Source organism: Peromyscus leucopus, chromosome 7, assembly GCF_004664715.2.
Source record: "Peromyscus leucopus breed LL Stock chromosome 7, UCI_PerLeu_2.1, whole genome shotgun sequence".
In the NCBI taxonomy this organism is placed as follows: Eukaryota; Metazoa; Chordata; class Mammalia; order Rodentia; family Cricetidae; genus Peromyscus; species Peromyscus leucopus.
Window position 1 is genome coordinate 82682610 of NC_051069.1, and position 23328 is coordinate 82705937.

Sequence of the window (23328 nt, forward strand, 5' to 3'; positions counted from 1 at the left end):
CAGAAATCAGAGGGAAAGAGACAGAGAATAAATATGGTTGATATTTGAGGGATATCAGCCTACAGCAACCTTTCTTTTTTTCTCTGAGAACTATTTCATCCACATTAGAAAGGTCTTCCCTGGCTGCTTCTATAATGCCATGGATATATCTGAATATATACCACATATAACTGAAATAAAGCAAGTATTTTTTTTAATCTAAAGTGAATCAGTTAAGATACCTCTTCCCCAAGAATATGAACAGAGGTGACAGAAACTTAAAAATAGGCCAGTCACTTTTGTTCAATAAGCCACACTGAAGAAAATAAGCAATCTGGATCCTAAGAAAGAATAAAGAAGACACAGAGACCAAAGCAGACACTTGAAAAAGGGGTTGGAGAGATGACTCAGTAGTTAAGAGCACTTGATACTCTTGCAAAGGACCTGGGTTCGGTTCCCAGCACCTACATGATAGTTCACATCTATAACTCTGATTCCAGAGGATCTGATGCCCTCTTCTAGCCTTCAGGCATGGATGCATATGCATATATATATATATATATATATATATATATATATATATATAGCATGAAGGTCTTCGTGCTCACAGATAAGCACTAGGGGAACTTGGAATGTTAAACACACAGGGTTGTTCCTTCAATGGAAGATGTGTATAACCTGTTATCTGACCAGAAGGCTGGAAGTGGACATGGTTAATATCCTGGTGACCTGTGTGCTATCTGTGGAACTGGGACCACATGAGATCCTTCCCCAAACCTTTATCATAAGCTTTTTTTCCCCCTCAGTAAACCTAGAGAAACTATCTTTATGGAAGGTGCCACATATACTTTTGATGTAGTCATGTCTGATCTTTATTTAGCTTACTTTGTTTCTCAAGAAGATTTATGTTTGCTTTTTTTTATTGTGCACCTGGGAATGAGTTAATTATCACCAGGAAAGTTTTCACCAAATTGTGCGGTGCTTAAATATGCCTAAAATAAACTACTCAGGGTCAGACTCCCAACGTTTTAACCAATACCAGCTGCTTAGTCATGTTAAACCAAATTGCAGTCTTGCTTCACATGGATAGTTACTCTGTTGGCTGTGGTGGTTGCAGAGACCTCTGAGCATATATGCAAATACTCACACAAATAAAATAAATATGTAAATAAACACATACTTGAAAGAAATGTGCAGAGAATAAAGATTGTTGTTTGGATTCCTGCAGCACCCCATACACGAGCTTCAGACCCTAAATTATCTACCTGTGTTTGAATTCAGTAAAATGCCTCAATCCATTAGAATGCTTTAGATCAGAAATGATTTAAACATGGTTCAAATTGGTTTAAGAAAACAAAGATCTAGTTCATTTATTTAAAGGAAGCACATGAGTGCTGTGTTATAGATATGGAATGTTCATCAATGTCCCTTGAGTTAAGAAGTTTGGTCTCAGCTAAGGGAAAGTGATAGAAACTTAAGAGCTAGGGCCTAGAGGTAGTTTTTCAGGGGACAGATGTGGGCTACCAAGGAAATCATGAAGCTGTAGCCCTCTCTTCTTTCACTGTGGCCATGGAGTGTGAACTATTTTTCCGGTACGTTTCTGTCATGTTGCACTACCTCACCACAATCTAAAGGGGAAGGGGCCAATTGATTAACACAAAAACCTCTGAAACTGTGAGCCAAATAACATTTCATCTTTATAGGCTACTTGTCTCTGCTATTTTTTTGTAGTAACTTATTAAATGGATGGCTATAGAGACAAGGGACTTGGAAGATTGAAATTTAGCACTCAGATATGGCAAAGATACCTTCTCTGTTTCTGTATTTATGTCTTCCTGTTGACTGGTTCCTTTTAAATGATGGGTAAAACTGATGTTGGCTGGTTTATAAATACATCCTCCTCACTGAGCAACCCCAGTGCTAAAGGAACCTCTTTCAACCTCTAAATTATCAGTCATGATGAGGATTGTGATTGATTTGTCAAGATCATTTGGCTCATATGAACTATTCATTATGGCCATGGGAAAAGCAGAGTTTGAACACTACTGAACTTCTTCACACCCAATGCTGTAAGCTGAGTGAGAGAGTGAGAAAGAGAGCCTGCAGTGAATGTCATGATGAAGAATAGAGCATGTCCAGTAGTCAGCCTAACACTACATCAACTATAGGACAATACTTCTACTTTCTTAGCAATTATAAACTGGTCTTGTTTAGGTCACTTTAGGTTAGTTTTGCTCACAGCCAAAAGGATTTTAATTAAAACATTTCTGGAAATCAAATGTCTTGAGTTATTGAAAATGAAACTTAGTAACAACTGGTCCTACTGTTTTTCAGTGGAAAAGTTGAAGGTGGATTTGCAGTCACATTGTCTTGGGCTTATTTATGAAATGTGAACATGGTTTATTAGGGAGCCTTCAGTCTTTCTTGGGAAAGTCAAGGCTGCTTATCCTCACATATATAAAATGAAAAATGGGAGCTGCTAGTTGGCTGCTATGTTCATGTCTAGTCTCACCTTTCTCTGAGTCTATAATTCTAAGAGCATGTCCCTCCAGCCCAAATAAAGCATGATTATTTTTTTAAGATGCCATTAAATCTGTTGATTTCAGATCCTACTCTGATTTTTCAGTGTAGCATTTTACTTAGCAACAAATGAGAACTATAAAAGTAAGGAAATGACTTATTTAATTATGCCACATATTTATAAGATATTGTGAAGCTATTTTAAAAATCAGGTCATGGCTTATAATAAAGTCGGAATTTTAAAGTCATGAATAAATTGAAATTCTCTATATTCAGTTCATTTTCGTGTTTATCAGATTCTAAGTGCTTATCATGTGCTTGGCACTATTCTTAAGAGCTAGAACACAATGATGCCCTCATTCCTAACTTGGAAATTAAACAGTAAGTAAGCAAAAAAGCATAGAAATAAATATATTATGAAGGAAATTAAGGAACTGTGTAACAAAAAAGTAGAGGCTACTCACTGGTTTATTCAACAAACTATTTTAAGCATTGACTAACAGCTATGTACCATTCCAAACACCATTGTAATTGGACCTCTTTGTAAAAGATCAATGGCCACAGGCAAGATAGGTCATTGATAATACCACCTTAACAAGGAATAAACTACCTACCATGGCAGTTAAATACATTGTAGTCCAAATAGAAGCTATTGTGAAAGACAATTTTTCCCCTGAGGGGATAGAGCACCTTTTTGTCCTCAGACATTCATTTGGTGTGAAGGTTTCTTTATGTTGCTATCAGAAAGGAAGGTCAGAAGCATGTATATGGAAAGGGCAATAATATTTCTTTCGTTTGTTATTGCAGACAATAGATTAGTAACACTTGGGCCATTGTAATATCATACACAACATTTTATTAATCCATTCTGTTGATGGAGTCATATTACTTGGAGTAATAGAAGTAGCAAGTAAATTGGAGCTATTGGGAAGATAGCATTCTCTTAAAATACTGAAGATAATCTGCCTTATCCGTAAAATTTCTAACTCTCCTATGGCCTGGAATATTTCAAAGAAAAATAAACATAACATTATTTTGTCCCTAAATTTTCACTCCGAATCACTATCCAGAGTTTAAAATATCAGTACATTGATGTGTCATGAGCAATTGTGTTATGCTATCCAGAGCCCCCAATTCAGAACTGAAGGGCTCATTTCCCAGCTTCTGTGAGAGACAACAAAAGATTGTTCACAACCTCGTCTTTTTCTGAGTAGCGTCGTCTCAGACCAGCCGTGGGTCTATTCTGCAGGCGAATGCGGGGGATAGCAGTAGAAGCAACATCAAGGAGTCTCTTACACCAATTGGAAGTTGGCAGACTGATGGAGTGCCAAACCCTCCCTGAAGGTCATAAGCTACAAAGATGGAATGGTGTCCTCCAAGTGAGAGTGGCCCTGGATGGCTGTCATCGGGCTATGTAACTTTAGTTTCTGTAGTTCTAGAATGTCTGTTCCTCAGAAGTGGTGCTGTTTTAATCAGGCACATATTAAAGACATTAAAGCTTAAGTTATGGTTTTTGCTCCTGTTGCTCCAATTAGTTCCTTGTGGGGTGGTGGGGGAGAAATCATAAAAAAAGGTAGGAAGAGAAAGCTGGAGCAGAGAAGGAGTAATTAACCCTGATAATTAAAAAGAGATAAAACAGCTACAAGTGGGCCATAAAAACTAAACTTGGCTCACAGTGATTCACGGGGGAGTTTTGGGAAATGGAGATGTCTAACAACCATGTCCTGAAAGAAACATACAGAGGCGAGGTTCTGCATTATCTCCACCAGTAAGAACCCACAAAGCAGCAGTGCTCACTCGTAGTAGAAAAGGCAGGCAATGTGCCTGAAGCTCAATTCAACCTTTGCATAGGTTTTGTAGATTAAAAGAACAGTTGTACTCAGAACCTTCGCCATGTCGTCAGATCTAATGGCCTGCAGAAAGAGTGTAACAGACAGACAAGTATGCTGCATTTTTTAAGTGCCCCCCCCACAGAGCAGAAGGACAGACTCCCCAGCTATTGGCAACCAGCAATAGAGTATAGCTAGCATCTCCTTTAGAGTTTCAATTTGGCAGATGCCAGCCACTTTGTTAGCTGTCATAGCCTCACCCCTCTGTCTATAGTCTGTACCTTGTGGATGACAGGGTACAAAGGACTCAGTCCCATTATTCTAGTTCAAGTAACCCTATAGGAAAACTCACTCACATCCCTCCTGGCAAATAGAGCTTGTACTTGTAATGATGGCATTTGCTCACTGAAAGTTCTGCTTCCTTTAACTTCCACAGAGGTTGTACCAAATTTATTTCCCATTAAACATTCTGTCCATAATTCTCCATCTCAAAGCAGGTTGCTGTTTTTATATTCTTTATTTTGTGCTGGAGACTGAACACAGGCAAATGCTCTCCCAGTAAACTTATGATAAGAATGTATCTGGTGTAAATTCAAATATGGAATTCCAGACCTCCAGGTTTTTCTTAACCCACTGCTTACTGAAGAAAAAAAAAAAAAACAGGAATACTGAATGTGACATACACCCTACATATATCAACTTAAAAGGGTATGTTTTCAAAGAGCAATAATCTTGATGCACTGGCATGCTGAGAATTATTCTAAATTGTTCAGAGTTCTATTCTACTGTGAATTGAAACCAGAACATTAATGAGAAATGATGCTACATCAGATCTTCACTATCTGGTTAGCTTGGCCACATGATAAACACATTAGTGCTCTAAGAATGGCATCTAATGAACATTTCCCCCAACACTAGTCATGTATCTGTGAAACATCCCATGAGAAAATATGAAATTCTTCCTGATTTCATAAACTATGAAAAAAACAGCTTCCACTTTTTAAGGTTGTAAAGAATTCCACGTTTTCTTTGTTCTCTTGGCAATCAGTCTTATCTGAATTCTAAGAGCTTAGAGAATTAACATATTTTTAATCCAAACTTTGAAAGCATACATCTCAGTGATTATTGTGGCAGGAAATTCTCCTCTCCTTTCAAACACCCTTTGAACAACAGAAAAGAATCATTTGGGGGTGTACCAATCCCCATGCTGCTCAGCAAAATTAACACTCCTCATTTTATTACTAATAAACTATCTTTAATAAGCCCTTAAGTGGACTAAGGATAGAAAGATCATTGGTCTCTTTGTAACTTCTTTCTTCTTGGGAGTGTAAAGAACTTTGAGCAGAATTAAATAAAACATGTGCTAAGCTACTAAAGCAGGTTTCCTTTCCTTCAGAGACAAAATGTATTTTAATATGCAATGCCTCGATATTGTTGATACCTTTGATAAGTGGAATTATGCTAGCAACCAGAAATAGCCTTTAAATGTTTTATTTTCTCTCTAGAACTTCATAGGAGCCAAGATATCTAACTGCCTTTAAAGTGATTATTCAACTATAGAAACTTAATTATTGTCTACTTTAAACAAACTTACCTCTAATGGCAGATCATTGGTCAACACATTTGTTTTCTTTAACAGCTGTGCAAAAACAACAGAATGCCCGCCGGGACAATATTGATGAGAATTTAATAGGGGTCATTACTTCAGTTCCTTGTATCTGAAATTGGTTGAAGCTAGGTATTATGAAACACAAGTTGTAGATTACTCTGACATCTTAAAAGCCATTCTGTTTGGAAAAGATATTAATAAATAGGGCTCAATAATTGAAACACTGATGAATTTTTTAGCTTTTTAGCTGAAAGCCAAGCAATCATTGGTAGTGAAAGCTTTATCTCAGTGTCACCACTTTCTGACCTCTGAGACTGGCTCTCTATAGATTTCAGAATAGGGGTCATTTCCATAGCTGCAGGCCCTTTAAACATCACTTCGGCAATCGGGGTCACTGCCACTGGCTCCCAGGCTGCCCTGTTCCTGTCTTCTCTCTCTTGTCTTTCTTTTCCCTAACATGCAGACATCTTCAAACCATTGACCTAGATCTTTGCTGTGGTTAAGGGAAGCACTGTTGTGTGCCAGATCAGGATGCTTTTCTGAGAATTCTTGCCACTATATGCCTGTTCCATCTGGCTTACTTATCCTAGGACTGAGCTTATATGTCAGTCTTTACCCTGATACTGCTTTGACCTGTACTTGATATCAGGCAGGAGCTTATAATGATGATCAGGGCAGATAATACAAGGGATTCCCTCTGATCTGCACTGGCTATCCTTCAGCTCCCATAAGAGGAAGTCCCCTCTATATGACAAATCCCTAACATCACCCTGCAGATACACTTGCATGAATGAGGACACATCTCAAGGGAACTGAAATTTGAACTCTTCCTTATGCATGCAAGTACCATGGCAACCCAGTTCATTTGAATCATAAGAATCATCTCCATTGCTCTAATGAAACACCAAAAGTCTACCATGGCTTTCTTCCATTGAAACCACTTCTGAATTCTTTTTTGAGCAGAATGTATTCATATCTGAAAAATTATTGTTATATAAAAAGTATTCAAATTATTTTTACTGTAACTAGGCCATAATACAAAATGTCATTTAAATTTTCCCCATAAGATTACATAGAATAGCAGCTATTCGTTTTGATTTTACTCTCCCAAAGAGATTCCCAGACGTGCACACACATATACAAACACACACACATGAAAAAGCCAAAGAAAAGGGCCTTTCGTTCTTGCACATAACAACATAAGATGGTGGGGATCAAACTGAAGGGGCCAAGTCCCACTCATGGGGCATTTGGCTCAGGAAGCACTCTATTACTGGGTTACTTCCCCAGCCCCCATCACCAGCTTTGTTGATATTTGTACCAAGCTGTAAATATTCTACAAAAAATTCAACTTTTCAAGCTCTACCTTTCTAAAAGAAAATTTTTCTTTTTCAGCTGTCACTGATCTTTACAATCTTAGAAATTGTCAACAACATTTAATTCAATTGAACACAGAAATTGTACCAGATTGTCGCTGATAAGAGGAACCAAATTGGCAAACTCTTCAGGTGTCCTGCAGACTCACACACAGACATTACAGGAAGCTTTGGACATTCCTTGGTTGTGTGAGTTGATTCTCTTCAAGGAAAGCAAAGGAAATGGTGTCTGCCAGAAGGAACTTCTTCCCTGTGGACCGAGAGAACAACACACTGCTTCTCTGTTTATCTATAATTTCACATTTCATTTCTTAGGTCAGATTCTCTCTCTTTTCTAATAGTTTTATTGACAATGGGTTTCAAACAATATTAAATGAGATAGAAAATATTTATGGTTCATATTTAAATTAAAATGCATGATAAGTTGTGTTTTAATTACATCATTTCTCCCTTCTCTTTCCTCCTTCCAAACATTCCCAAATCCCCCTTCCTGCCCTCCTTCAAATTCATGCTCCTTTTCTCATCCATTGTCAACACACACACACACACACACACACACACACACACACACACACATATATATATATATATATATATATATATATATTATATGTATATTCCTAACTATAACCTATTGAGATTGAGTCCATATAATGCTACTTTTATGTATTTTTTCAGGGCTTATCATTTGGCACTGAACAGACAATTGGTGTGCTCTTCCAGCTTTACTCGGTTGCCTGCAGTTTTCCGTGAAGGGTTGAAGCCTCATGGGCTTCCCTACAAGCAGTTTGGAATGTTCATTGGTGTCCTTCTTGTTCAGCTCATGGGCAGTTATGTTTGGGAGACTTTAAAGGTGTAGCTTCTGATGTTACTAGGAGACACAATCTCACGACAAAGTATCTGAGCCTATGAATCTTACAATCTTTTTGCCCTCTGTTCTTCAATGTTCCCTGAGTCTCAGGTGCTAGAGTGTTTGTAATGTATCCAGTGGGACTGGGCTCCATAGCTCTGCATATTTATTGGTTATGATTTTCCGTACTGGTCTCTATCTGTGGCAAAGAGAAGTTTCCTTGATGAGGGGTGAAGACTACACTTATTACTGGTATAAAGACAAGTGTTTACTAATTGTTATTAGGGTTATGCTGATTTAGTAAATTAGTAGTTATAGATTCTCCTACAACAACCATGATTTCACTAGCACCGATTAGCTGACTAAATTTCTTGTTCTAGGTACTATGACCCCCTTGTTGAGCAGGTCTTAAGTCCAATTAGAGAACCATTGGTTACTGTGAATCTATGTGTACTACTATTGTACCTTCAGGGTTATCATGTCATGCTGGTCATTGATGTAGTTCTTAGGCATCATACCTGAGTAAGGATTTTGGTCGCCTCTCTCCCTTGGCACCTTGCATGGCACCTTCTGGTACAATGAAAGTTAGTCCTCATAGAGGGGACATTCAGATCAATTCTGGCTCAGGAGCCTCTGGGCCCTGCTCCTGAAGTTCATGGTGTCCTCACCAATAGGAACCTACCTTCTACCTCTTGGGGATAGCAAAGGCACCATCAATAGGTTATATGTTTTAGCAGTTTCTTAGACAGTCCTGAGTAACAACTCACAATAGGGCTCCTCATGTCTGGTACTGGGGTTTTTGTAAGGTAGCCTTTGGCTCTTAGAGGGAGTGTCAGTAGCTCAGATGATTAAAGTTTATTAAAACTATTTATGGATATTTATACACTGACTTACATGTGTTATAGTTTTTTTAGGTTAATAGTCCTAGTTTAATTCTTTGTGGATTTTAAAGCCACCTGTATTGTTATTTTAGCTACCTACCTCCTTGTCCTCTGTGTACTACCCCTCATCCCTAAGGAGTCCCCCTTTTACCATTTCTCCAGTCAGATCAATTGTATCCTACTTTGTATTCCTCTTTACCCTCCTTGTACCCTCTACAGAACTAACCCCTCCCTTTTCCTAAGGAGCTTCCATTTTTCCCATATCCACAATCAGATTCTTGTGCCCTGATATTGTGCTTCCTATTGTTACCCAACCCCTATCCTGGCATTGGACCCATTTTACTTTCCTGGTTTCTATAGTTACTACAGGCTGTGTACTCACATCTGAAGATGTAGAGCTAGGAGCCTCCAATAAAAAAGAACATGCAGTGTTTATCTTTCTGAGTCTGGGTTACTTCACTCAATGTGATCTTTTCCACTTTTAGCCATTTACCTGCAAAGTTTATGATTTCATCTTTATTGCTGAATAGTATTTCATAGTGTATATGTACCATATTTTCAATATTTATTTGTAGGTTGTAGGACATTTAAGTTGTTTCCATTTCCTAGCTATTGTGAACAGAGCAATAATGAGCATGACTGAACAAGTATCTACACAGTAGGATATTAAGTTCTTTGGAGATATGCCAAGTAGTGATATATCTGGGTCATATGTTAGATTTATCATTTTGATAATTTTCTACACTGATTTCAATCATGGCTGTACCAGTTTGCAATCTCACTAATAGAGAATGAGAGTTCCCTTTTCCCCACATCCTTTCCAACATTTGTTGTTGGTTGTTCCATTCTGACTAGGGTAAAACGAAACCTCAAATTTGTTTTAACTTATATTTCCCTCATTGCTAGGAATGGTGATATATATATGCACATATATATAACATAATATATATACATATATATTCCCATTCTTTTTTCTTCTTTTTCAGTATTCAGTCATTTTTTGAATGGGCCATTTGTTTTGGTTTTTGGTTTTCTTTGTTGTTTTGATTCTTTGCTTTTTGAGTTCTTTGCTTACCCTGGATTTTAAACCTCTGTAGGATGGATACTATAAGTTTTGAGAATCCTTGATAATCCCCTTCTAAAGTGAATTACCTATGCACAGTACATCAGCTTAGTGAGTTATACCAAATTCACTGGATTATCCATCAGAATTTGTATAAAATTAAAGCATCAAGTGCAGGGGGATACTGTGGAGTTTGAGAAAGAAGAAAGAAAAAGGAATGTACAACAAGAAGACTGGACGCCATAGCCATCTGGATGAAGCTGGTGGAGTAAGCAGAGGTTAGGAATGTTCAAAAGGCATTTGGAAGAGTGATTAATTAATTGCTCTTGAATAACTTTCAAAACACAAAGGAAAAGCTGCTCATAAGTCTTGTGAGGATCATTATTTGAAGGTGGAACATTTTTGGCAGGATACAGTGTGGAGCAATGTTAAGCAACAAACAAACAAAATAAAACAACAACAAAAAAAACCAGAATGCCCTAAAGTTAAGATCACACACACACACACACAGAGAGAGAGAGAGAGAGAGAGAGAGAGAGAGAGAGAAGGAAAGAAAGACTGATACTTTCAAGTCACCAAGGATCCTGTGAAATACTGAGATGCAAAAATAGTTTCTAGACATTTTCTAATGTCTCTTCAGGATATTTGCAAGCATTTTATTCAAGTCTAAATGACCACAGTCATCCCAGCAGTTGAGAGGACTTAGAGCATGAAAGCAGCTAGCAACTGCAAGATGCAAACAAGAGGACCAGCTACTGCAAGGGGACAGATAAGTCTGTCAGCCTTTCCTTAACTGAGTGGATGAAATCAAAGCCTGGAAGTAGTTCCCAAGACTAAATAGATTATGATCATGTTATTAATAAGAGCTATAGGTAACAACACCACTCATGGTCTTGAAAACTGCTCTCCTGGGTAAATGTGTTACAAAATGAATGCCTTCAGTAACTTTATGTATTGCTCTATGCTTATTAGTCCTATGTTCAAATTTATTCTGATGTTCCTGATTCATTTTTGTCTAATGGACAGTAATATTATCTGAAGAAAGTTTTATATGTTATATATTAAAATTATACCTGTACCTTTAAAATATCCACAAATAGCCTAAAAAGGAAACATGTCTACTTAGTCTCCTTAGCTCAGATTGCTGTAACAAAAGCCATACACTAAATGGCTGAAACCAACAATCATTTAATTTACTTCTCCAGTTCTAGAGTCTGGAATCAAGAGGTCAATATGGTTGGATTCTGGTAAAGCATCTCTTGGTTACATATAAAGAGCTGCCTCCTCAATTTCATCACATAGTGCAAAGAATGAACTCTTGCCACTTCCAACTCTTATAAAGCGCTAGTGCCATCAAAGGGGGCAGCACCTTCATGACCTTATCTATCTGTGACTACTGCCCAGAGCTCACACACCTCATCTGCAAAACTACTAGATATATTGTCATGGGGCTTCAACACAAAAGTCTGAAGGTGTGGGGTCAAATATTTAATCAACGTATATAGCACATTTAAATATAGAGTTAGATTTTTTAAACCAAAAATCAAAACAATAATGTGCTATACAAATACTTCAAAAGTAAAAAATAAAAATAACTTTAAAAGTAGGACATGAGGCATCTTTCCATGTCCTAAAAACATTGAAGAAATGCCTAAAATTTCTGCAAATACTGGACAGAATGAAAAAAGGAGAGCCAAGTTACCATTTAGGTCTTCAGTTAAAGACATGTAGCAGAGCACATACTCACTCAATTACACACATTTCAAAGAAGCAGAAACAGAGGAATGGCTCTCAAGGAGAAAATGGCCATCTCCTGCTGCATAATATGAAGAAAATATTAGCATGAAGAAATGTCTGCCACCACCACGATGAAATACTGACGCATGTTACATCTTAGGGTAACTCACTCTCCAGATAGTGTAACATGGATCTGTGCACAGAAGCTCTGAGTATCTGTGCTGATCTTAGCTGCTTGTTGAGAACCCTTAGCCCAGACCTGTGAATCACTGGAATAAATGCAGCCATTGCCAAAAGAACCCCTGAGAAGCAGATGGTTCAGAAAGCTTCTGTCCAGATGCCAGAACCCCATATGCTTGCCAGTCTGTGTTTCCAGCATGCATCATTATACTTAAAATCATATTTTTCCTTTTGCTGCCATGTTCACTCTAGCATAATTAACAAGGTTCTAATATTTTTCCAGAAAACAAGAAACACCACAGTCTGTTTTCTTGTTTTTATAAAAAGATAAGTGAAAAGTAAGTGTCAGACACCTCCAGACCTCCAACATAACCAGCAGCTTGAGACTATTTTGGGACTATCATTGTGAAGTGTTTTTGTGAATTTTTATTTTGACAGTGCCATTGTCCCCTCTGGGCTTCTGAGGCTGCTTAGTACAGGGAGGGATGCTCCCTGGTTCCTTTATGAATCCACCAGTAAATAAAACAAAGTTGTTTGTGAAAAGAAACTCATTTTAAATACTTCATTTCCAAAAGCCAGAAAAGTGTATGATTAAGAAGTATATTCTTTACTTGGGAACAATGGCTAGTTTTCTTGAGCCAAAAATATTCAAGCTCCAAGGCAATGAAATGTTTGCTGCCATGTCAAAGGCTGAACTTCCATATGTTAACAGTATATGCACCTCCAGTGATCAGCATCATTAGGAGAAATGAACTATTTCCCAAGACCAAGTTGACTGACTACTTTGCAGCTTAGAGACACTATTGCCCAGAACTCAACCTTTATAAGGGCTCATTTCTCTTATTGACTTGTTTACTTGCTCCAGGCCCAGGATGCTTACCTGCTCTAGGCTCTAATAAACACTATTGGATGTTAAATGCCCAAAAATTCACAATGCTGTATAAATACATAATGCTCCAGCATATGATTCTGAAGCTGCTAATATTATAAATAAAATTGTCACATTCCTTTTATACTCTCAGGAATTTGAGAATCATATCTGTGTTGATTCACAGTAGAAGGGAAGCACCCATAAACACTCAACTACTTAACAAAAAAGAAACTAATATTGAATATTTTGCAATTATAGAATGATGTGTTGATATAATAGTAAATCAGAAACAGCATTGTTGGATTTTTTTGTTTAATGTAGGGAGGCAGGATGTTTAGAAAAAAAGCACTAGACTGAGATATGTGAATTTGACTCTGCTATTCAAAAGTCAGCATTATAACATTTTAATTACAATTTAATCATCAAATCTGGGAAATATTATTTCAGTCTAAATAAATTTTGAAACTGCTTTTTCTTTTTTCTTTTTTTTATGTTTTTGTTTTTTGTTGTTGTTGCCTGCAGCTATCTCAAAAATTGACTGGGGAGAAAGGAAAAGAAATAAGGAGCTTTTGACACAATGGGGTAGATTTGGAAATTTTTTCTCTTTTGAGTAGATAAGATTTTGAGGCAATCCAGTCACTGGGTAACATTTAAACATGTTTAGTATGTAGAGAACTATTTCTATCTGTCTAACATAGGGGCAACATTGGGTATGAAAATCAATGACAAAGATGAGAGCATGGGATTTCTCTTCACACGTGTGTCCTGCCTCCCACTCTCATGTCTACATTCTACTTGGATTATTATTAAAAAACAGATAAATTCATAAAGAATTTTCATGCTATAAAACTGAAGCTGAAATTCAGTAATATTAGCCATACACACTTAAATCCCTAAGCACTTTGTCCCATGGTATTTCTTCCCATGGAAGAAGTTGGAAATTTGGAAATATAGATGATAAAAAATGAAATGTTTACTTTGAAGAGTTAGCATTAAAAAGACAACCTCAATAGCTGAAAAGTGAGATTGCCTCAGAGTGAAAAGTTTCTGCAAAACAAAGAAAAATCAACACACAGAAAAAGCAGCCTATGGGAGAAAATCTTTGCCAACTATATTGATTACAGAAGATTATAAAGTCAATGTATGTATGTCTATACATTCAGAAGTCTATGAAATACTGTAAACACAAAACACCAATAAAGCAAATTGACCATTATTAATACATGTGCCGCTTAACTGAATAGACAGTTCTCAAAGAAAGAAATACATATGGATAATAAATATTTGGAAAACAATTGAATAATATTAGGGAAATGGAAATACAAACTGTTTCCAGACTCCACTTTTTCCTAGTCAAAATGGCTATCATCACCAAGAGAACAAATAAGAAATGCTAGTGAGGATGCGAAGAAAGGGGTTCTTATTCACTGCTGGTGGGAATGTAGCTGTTGTAGCCATTCTCAAAGCCAGAAGGGAGTTTCCCCCAAAGACTGAAGACAGGCCAGCTATACTACTTCTCCTACAGACCCAATATAACAAACCAGCCCACCACAGAGATTCTTGCACATCCATATCTATTAGTATGCTATTCACAATATGGAAGGTATGTAAGTAGCCTAGATGTCTATCAAAAGATAAATCGATTAAAAAAATACATAGTAGAATTTAATTTAGCTGTAAAGAAGAATAAAAGTATGACATTCACAAGAAAATAGATGGAATTGATGATTATTGTATTAAGTGAAAAAAATTAGACTCAAAAAAGAAAAAGATCATGTTTTCTCTCACATGTGGAATCTGGATTTTGTATATGTATTTTTTTCATGTCATGCAAATGTTATGAAAGCATAAGGTGATCTATGTGAGGAAGGGATAAGTCTAAAGCAAAGAGGAGGAAGAACAGAAGAGGAAAATAGAATATAATAAAAGGGGGGATTCCTTAGGGTTAGAAAAAGGATCAGTAAGGTCTTTGTTTACTTACCAAAATATTCTTTTGAAAAGGTTTTTCAGTAGGCATAAGGTAGATCTTCAGTAATATACATTGTTTTGCCACACCCCAAGACCATAATAAAAAAAATCAACAAAGACAATCTTTCAATGAATACTTGGAGCCTCTTTTGAAACAATAATATATATATATATATATATATATATATATATATATATATATATATATCACCATGGTATGCCCAGAGCCATGGCATGCCCCAATCCACTGAGAGCAGACATTCAGCTCCCTAAGAGGAGCTTCTTTCCCTTGATAGGAAGTATAGCATTTACCATGGTTTCTCCTATTTAAATCACTAATCAAATGCAGGCATGTGGAAACCAGAAAAAGAGAAAGTGTGAACCTTTGTGCATGCTTCAGTAACCCACAGCAAGGACCCATGGACCACTGACACAGATGTTCCACAGCTATTTCGTGAACATCTGCTCCTACTATTTGGTTGCTGGGCAGAGCTTTCCAGACATGTGGACTGTACTCTTTGACAATCAGTTTGAAGCTTTGCTTAAAGACTGACACAAAAATACATACATGTTCTTTGTAAAAGTGGAACTAGGGTTGAGGATGTAGAAAAGTTGTATAACATTTGCCTGGCATACATAGATAGGGCCTGGGTTCAATCCCCATTACTGTAAAACTGGAAAATGAAAAGGAGTGCAAATACACAGCTAAGTCAATAGTCAAATGAAGCAACTAGTCACATCTAGCTACAGATATACACAAGATTCATATTTTTAACATCTGTCTCAGTGATTAAAACATTTCAGTGCTGAAGTACTTCAATAAGAGGATAGAATTGTTCAAGATATCTGATGTCTTCAAGATTTCCTATGAATTTTTCTTAGCAGTTATCTCAGGAGAGCCAGTGATGAAAACCCTTGGAGATATTCTTCCTACATCCAACACTTCATCAAAAACTGAATCCAACCTAAACTTCAAAAAAGATTTAGATATGCAAATCACAAATATCCACCATAAAATACTTACCTGGCAGGGGAGATACCATGGTCATAAAGGTGGTTTTCTCAGGGTTAGGCTCATCTCTTGCACTCCAGAGGTGCTTACCTCTGAGATGTCCAAAAATGCAAGAAATAGAACTGTGTAATTTGTGGTAATAAAGGACTACATTCACACTCTCCCCTGTTTAAAAAAAAATCCATCATAAAGTTGTATCTTCATAGATAACAGTCATAGACATTTAATTAGATTATAGATAGGTAGATAGACATACATGGATCACATACATCCCTTTAACCTTATGTCTTGGACACGAGTTGTAAATGATTGTTGATACATGTACATAACATGTCTAATATGAAAGTGACTGCAAACACATCTCACTGTAACTTCATGAAATGTTCCTGCTACCTTTTTAGATGAGCTCAACAACAACAATTCAGAAATCCTAACCGAACAAAGAGCTAAAGTACGGTAAAGAAATACTTCCTTAAATTTTCATAGGCATCTTCTAATACTATGGTTCTCAATATGGGACCCCAGAGAGAAGTCGCAGCAGTGGCTGGGAATGTGTTAGGAATTCTAAGGGCGGTGTACAGACCATGAATTTAATGAGCCCCCCAGGTGGTTGCAATGTACACGCAAGTGTGAAAAACCACTGTTCTCAATTGAGCTACAGTTTTGTGAATAGGCTAACTTTTTTTTTTTTTTAACTTTTACTTTTGAAGTTCTGGGGCCTGAACTCAAGATCTTGCATATGTTGAGTAAAGTCTGTGCCAATAAGTGACAACCCTAGCCCTCATATATATTTTAAATAGACAACTATTTGCATGTGAACCAAGACAGTAGAATCTGTAGTTTAAGTTTTATCTGACTCAGAAATGTTTATACTTATATTTTTTTTAAACTATGAGAAAAAAATCGGTTGACCCTATCCCTATACATCCAATATCCATTTCTATATGAAAATCTAAAGCATACTAGATATTTATTATGATGTCTCTTCCTTGACTTCAACTTTTTCTTTACCACTTTTCTTTAGTTGTCTCTCTTGCTGCTATGATAAAACATTGACCAAAAGCAACTTGAGAAAGAAAGGGTGTTGTTTTGTTTTTGTTTTTGTTTTTCCTCACAGGTTACAATACATTATGGCTAGAAATTAAAGCAGAACTCAAGGCAAAAAGTGAAATGGAGCCGTAGAGGAATGCTTCATACTAGCTTGTTCCCCTGGCTTTCTCTGCTATCATTCTAAACAGCCAAGCCCACTTGCCTAGCAATGACACCTCTCACAATGGGCTGGACAATTCTGCATTAATTAGCAATTAAGAAAGTGCTCCATAGACATGTACATTGGCCAATCTGAATTAGACAGTTCTTCAACTGAGGTTGCCTGTTCCCATATCTGTCAAGTTGACAAACAAGATTATCCCTCATACTACTTTTTTCTGTCTGCCATGATGAACAGATTCCTGATGCCTTAGAGTTAGTACCATCCCTTGTGAAATGGACATTGAGTTTGTGATGTAGCTTAAACTCCTTACCATTTTACCCCAGGGCTATCACAGAATAAGTCTTCCATCTCCTATCACAGGAGAGTGTAAATTTTCTCTCTAAACATTCTACACCTTAGATGACATTTACATCAAAACACAGAATGATGTCAATATTCACATGTCATCCTCAAACAGTTCCAACACAGTTAATTAATAAGATGAAAGATAAATATGTATATGTAAATCATAATCATTTGCCATTGCAACTAACTGAATTTGAAATCACAAATAACCCAAATAGCCATCTTCTCCCGGAAGCCCAGCAATCTTAATTATGAAAGAATGTATTTTATTCTATTAGCCCCAACTCTTTCAATAGAAAAACTAATTACATTGTGACAATTGAAATGGGTCAAAAGTTCAGATGACAGAGGGGAGAAGCAAATCAATGAGCGTACATTTTCCACTCAAGCATCTGTAGAGTCATTACATTCTTCTTGTTTCTGATTTAAATCCCCCATTAATATTCCTAAGATTAAAGCCTAGTAATGGAAAATATACACAGTTCTATATTTTTACTTGCTGTTGACTAAGGCTCTAAAGTTTGGCCTTATTAACATGTCATACATAAAACAAGTCATAAGTGTGATTAACTGGAGCTAAATCCCCCATGAATCCCTACACAACAGAAGACTTAAAGATTCCATTAATCACAATTTTTACTTTCAAAATGAAATAATTTAGCTGACATGATCAACAGTGTTGCACCACCAAAGAGAAGTAACTATCTCTACTTAAAACGTCAGAAATATGGGAAAGGTAGCATATATCCTAGTGTTTTTGCAACAGTGAAGATTATATAGATATTTGAATTCCTGAAGGACAAAATTAGAATATAAGACAAATTAATGGAATACTAACAAAAAAAATTCATCTTATATCTATGAGTAGCCATCTCAGTTCTTTCCCTCCTAGGTAAAGAATTGCAAAATATAAGGTAATGTCTTGCCCATCATCCTTAGTGTCCTCTTCCTCTTTCTCCTTTTGCACCACTCATGCTGGGGGCCTGGTACTAGCAGCAAAGAAAATGCTGCCTTTGCAATTAGTTTCTTCTTCTGGTTCCTCCAGGCCTGCATTCTATCTCCCTGCCCTCAAACAGAAGCTTGGGTACTGGTCAAGGCCCTCTGCTGCCGAGAAACTGTGCCAAGAGCATCGGATGTTCAGTGAGGCGGATGCAGAAGTGTGCCTGAAACCACCATCACAGCACCAACTGGGAAGAAAAGCCTGTTATGACTCATACTAATGATCTTTATATTTTAATTAGAAATCCTTGAGTTAAGATTACTCACTGAAGCCCTAATGAGCAAGAGGAAGTTCCCCTCCTCTTACTCTGCTTTTGGAGTATGAGAAAAAAGCAATAAGCTGACCTGAATCGGGTCAAAGTAAATATCAAGGAAACTCATTAGAACTTTCTGATTTGCTCCAAGCTGAAAATATCAGAAAGTTCTACTTCAAAGCCAAGAAGCATAAGGTTAGCAATGAAAATAAGCTATGGAATAAATGTGAAGAACTCTTTCATGTCTCTGTATGTGTCTGTCTCCCCAACACACACACACACACACACACACACACACACACACACACACACACTTTCTTTACATTCCCTATGCCTAAGCACCTACCCTTTCAAAATGCCCAGTACTTTCAAAATGCAGAAATCCAAATCTATAAGGTTGGTCCAAAGTCTGAAGATTTCCCTGAGTTTGAATTTTTTTTTTTTTTTGAGGCAGGGTTTCTCTGTGTGTAGTTTTGGTGCCTGTCCTGGAACTCGCTCTGTAGACCAGGCTGGCCTTGAACTCGTAGAGATCTGTCTGGCTCTACCTCCTGAGTGCTGGGATTAAAGGTGTGAGCCACCACTGCTGGGCTAGAGTCTGAATATTTTTTGAAAGCTTTGTTTGCTTTCTTCACCTTAAAACACCAAATATATTTCTAGATGAACTTAGCTTTCTGTCTTGACCATTGTAACAACCAAGATCAAAAGTAGACATTAGAAAACATTGGGAATTTTTTTTTCTTAAACTAAGGATTCCTTTTGGAAACAAAGAATTTGAGATAAGAACTAGGTAGTTAAAAAAATATGATTTTTTTGGGAAAAAAGCTTTTGTGGGATTCTGCTCTCCCACTCACAATGACATCTAAATGAGCATCATCATTAAACTTTAAGCACAAATTAAAAGTCATCTAACATAGTAACATCAACATCAAGCCCAGGCTCACAATAGGAAATTGCTTTGAGTTCCTCCTCAGATAGAAATAAATGCCCAAAGACAAGAAAGAAGTAAGTAGCTTCTCAAATTTTTCAAATCATTATCACTTTTTTTTCTTGTATTTATCTCGGGACAAGGTCACATGTAAGCCCAGGTTGGCACTTAACTCACTAAGTATATGTAGCCATGTGTTGTATGACTTTTCTTGGTGAGGCAAGTACAAACATCTATTTACCCCAAATAGGGCACCAACAAAAGATAAAAGAAATTATTTCATCAAAGTACTACTTGGTGAACCAGTTTCCTGGAAGTACTTACAGAGTATGAGTGAAGAGCAACTGGCATGAGCATTGAATGACTCTAACATAGTTACATCATCAAAAACCCACCCCAGCATTGTCCAAGTCCCTGGAGCTATCTGAACAGCTGGTAGGGATCTCAGCTGATCAGAATCTCTACTCCCCATCAAGTTGCAAATGCTAATGACTGGAGGGGGTGTATAAATCTTCTACATTTCAGGAACTTTCTGAGACTAGTGAATTGCTTGGTTCCTGAACTCTGTAAGGTTTGTTTACTTCCTAAATCGAGAAGCTTAAATGCTTAAATTTGGAGGTAATTGTTACAAAGCAGGGAGACTGGTTCTGAAATGTTTATACTCCTGCTTATAGGTGCTAGAATGCTGGTATAGGCCACTATACCTGGCCACTTTGGTGTCATTTCAACCCACATGTTTTCTTATTTAAATCTGTAGAACAAAGATTCCTGAAGTAAGGTGTTCAGACCTCTGTGGTCCATAGTGGTCAACCAAGAGATCTACAGATAACATGAATGTTTTGGAAGAAAAATCAGTGGAAAAATTATGTTAACAAGAATTCCAGAAAGCTATGAAATAAAATAATGTTCCTTGATACGTATATGGTTAATGATCACCAACTGGAAAGTTGTGGGCCTTACAAAAGTGTACTCATCAGTTCTGGCTACAGTTGCTTTGGATAGCAGAATATCCTTTTTGTTTCTGATGGTGAATTTTCCACCATTTCTATTTTTATAATTGGGAGTTTAGTATTTTCTGTTATAAGTTTCATGCAGAGAAAATGTTCCTATTTGGAAATTTGGATCAATGACTCAAAAGAGGGTCAATGATGCATGAAGGTAATGTTGACAATAATAATAATTTTGAAGACTCAGAACATCAGGCAAATAAAAGGGAATGGAACTTCATTGCAAATGTAGAATGTTAATTTGTATGTGTTTGAATAGTGAATATTCTGGTGTGATGATTTTGCATAAACAGATGAAAAGGGAAGAGAATATCTGAAAGTGGGTATCTAGAGGAACAGCAAACCTATTAGCTCCCTGCCCACTTCTTTTTTGTGTTATGAAATTCCTTTGGAAAAAAGTCATAAACTCATAGAAGCTTTATTTTCAAAGATAATAAAGTGACTTCTTATGAAAACAGCTTTATCTGATCTACTAAAAATATATGATCATGCTTTTTAATGAGAAATTAATTTTGCCACCTGGACAAGAAAGGAATGTTACAGAACCAGATCACACAGTAACCTGTCTCATTGGCCTCATTCAGTTCTAAGTCACTTTAGAATACTTTACTGTTAAATTCTGGCCTCATCATGACCTCACGTCATCTTCAGCTAAAGACAACCCTATCTTTTTTACACCAGTTCTTTCTGTTTTATCTGGCTTATTGTTTAGGCTTGGTCTTCAGGTATACTAAAAAAAGGTTGCAGCAATAATTAGCAACTTTTGTCCTGACTGATAATATTTCTAAAGTCCCACAATTCCTTAAGATGTTCGCTGTGAATAGCTGGAGCCTGTTAATACATTAAGGACCTCCCCTTCTGGTCCAAGTCAAGAGTTTTTAACATCAGTTGGTATCTTTATGAAATGCTCTAAAGGCATCACTTGAGATAATTAAATGGCATTTCCTCCCTTTAATCTGTTTCCATGGAGAATTGCATTAGATTTTCTGATGATGAAATGCCTAACATTCCTGAGATAGTACTACCTTTAAATCACACCTCTCAAACCTGGCACTTTCTTTGCCCATGACTCACTGTGATTGCTTCATCTATGTTTAGCTATCCTTCTTATCTGCAGCTCTCTCCATCTTTTGTGTTGCTCACCATAATTGCGGCTCCAAAATATTAAACAAAAAATACCAGAAATAAAAGTGTTGTGAGTCTTAAAGTGCTTGCCATTCTGAGCAGAGTGATGAATTCTTGCAATATCTTACTCCCTACCCAGAGCAGAAGTCATTCCTTTGCCCAGAGTATCCATCAGTTTAAGCAACCAGACACTTATCACTTAGAAGCTATCTCACTCATTAGACGGACTGTCTCAGTATTGTAGAACTGCATGCTGGGTTCGTATAACCTTGAATTATTTAATAATGGCCTCAACACTTAAGAACAGTGATGCTGTCAATTCAGATATTCTAATGAAAATCTAAGAGGGCTTCTTTTATGTGAAAAGGTGAAAAAAATAAGGAAAGAAAAAAAAAGGAAGCAGCTAGTATGGCTGCAGCAATCTATGTAAATAATCTATCTGTGGGATTATCAAGGAAAATAAAATGTGTGTTAATTGTACCTATATTCCAAAGTAAAAGTTATGATCCAATGCTTATGGAAGGAAGAAATGCATCAAAATCCAGAGCCCATTATACTAAACTTGGACTTAGACATGCAATCACATGTACTTACTTACACTCTTCAGCTGTGAAGATTGTTTTGTTTTAGTTTTTTGTTGTTGTCCTAGAATTGTAATGGTTGTCTTGGACTCCCTATAACCTATCTTATAAAATTAATTAAATAGCCTTGTACCATTTGGTCACCTAGAAGAACTGCTAAGCCATGACAACTCATTTCAACTCATTTCTTTCTTTTTTTTTTTTTTTTTTTTTTTTTTTTTGAGCTGAGGATCGAACCCAGGGCCTTGCGCTTGCTAGGCAAGAGCTCTACCACTGAGCTAAATCCCCAACCCTGTTTTTGGTTGTTTTTTGTTTTGTTTTGTTTTGTTTTGTTTTGTTTTGTTTTGTTTTGTTTTGTTTTGTTTTGTTTTGTTTGTTTTGTTTTTTTTTTTTTTTTTTTTTTTTTTTTTTTTTGGTTTTTCGAGACAGGGTTTCTCTGTGTAGCTTTGCACCTTTCCTGGAACTCACTTTGTAGACCAGGCTAACCTTGAACTCACAAAGATCCGCCTGCCTCTGCCTCTCGAGTGCTGGGATTAAAGGCATGTGCCATCACAGCCCAGCTGACAACTCATTTCTTTAGCTGTTGATGAGACAGTAAACTACCCAGGACTAAGAGAAATTACTGACTACATTTTCAGTTTTATCTATGGTTATACATGGTTCTAAGTGGTTTGGGTTTCATTCTGTTATTGTTGATTTAGATTTTACTAGATAAATATATTTTACTCTTAGAGCACAAAAATTTATTGGTTCAAATCTGGAAACAGTAGTTTTTCAAGCGTGTTCACTTCCTCAGCATTGCTTATAGCCCCTTCCTTATTTTTGATGCCATTTCATTATTTATATTACCAACACCTTGTATAGGTCTAGCAAATGTTTGCCAGTATTGCCAGCTATCTCCCTGACTGATCCATAAGATTTTATTTTATGTATATTTCACATTTTATCCTTAGGAATTCCTTCTTCTTAGTTTGTTAACCACTTATTTAGTCATCTAACATGCT

The 23328-nt window shown here is 36.8% G+C and overlaps 1 long non-coding RNA gene and 1 other non-coding gene across 6 annotated transcripts in view; one reads left to right on the plus strand and one right to left on the minus strand.

Moving 5' to 3' along the window:
- The window catches only part of LOC114690959, a 44000-nt gene that overhangs the window by 14582 nt on the left and 6090 nt on the right, over positions 1 to 23328 (minus strand). For 3 of the 5 annotated variants that reach the window (XR_005092023.1, XR_005092022.1, XR_005092024.1), the window contains exons 2-4: positions 15888 to 16040; positions 7402 to 7563; positions 5923 to 6046 (exon numbers count right to left, since the gene is read on the minus strand). This is a non-coding gene — a long non-coding RNA (uncharacterized LOC114690959). Of the gene's footprint in view, positions 1 to 3844; positions 4969 to 5922; positions 6047 to 7401; positions 7564 to 15887; positions 16041 to 23328 lie in introns of those variants that run through there. The other 2 variants (XR_005092026.1, XR_005092025.1) reach the window with 2 other exon arrangements.
- On the plus strand, positions 15880 to 16043 carry LOC114691005. Its single transcript, XR_003734164.1, has one exon. It is a non-coding gene; the product is annotated as a U1 spliceosomal RNA (small nuclear RNA).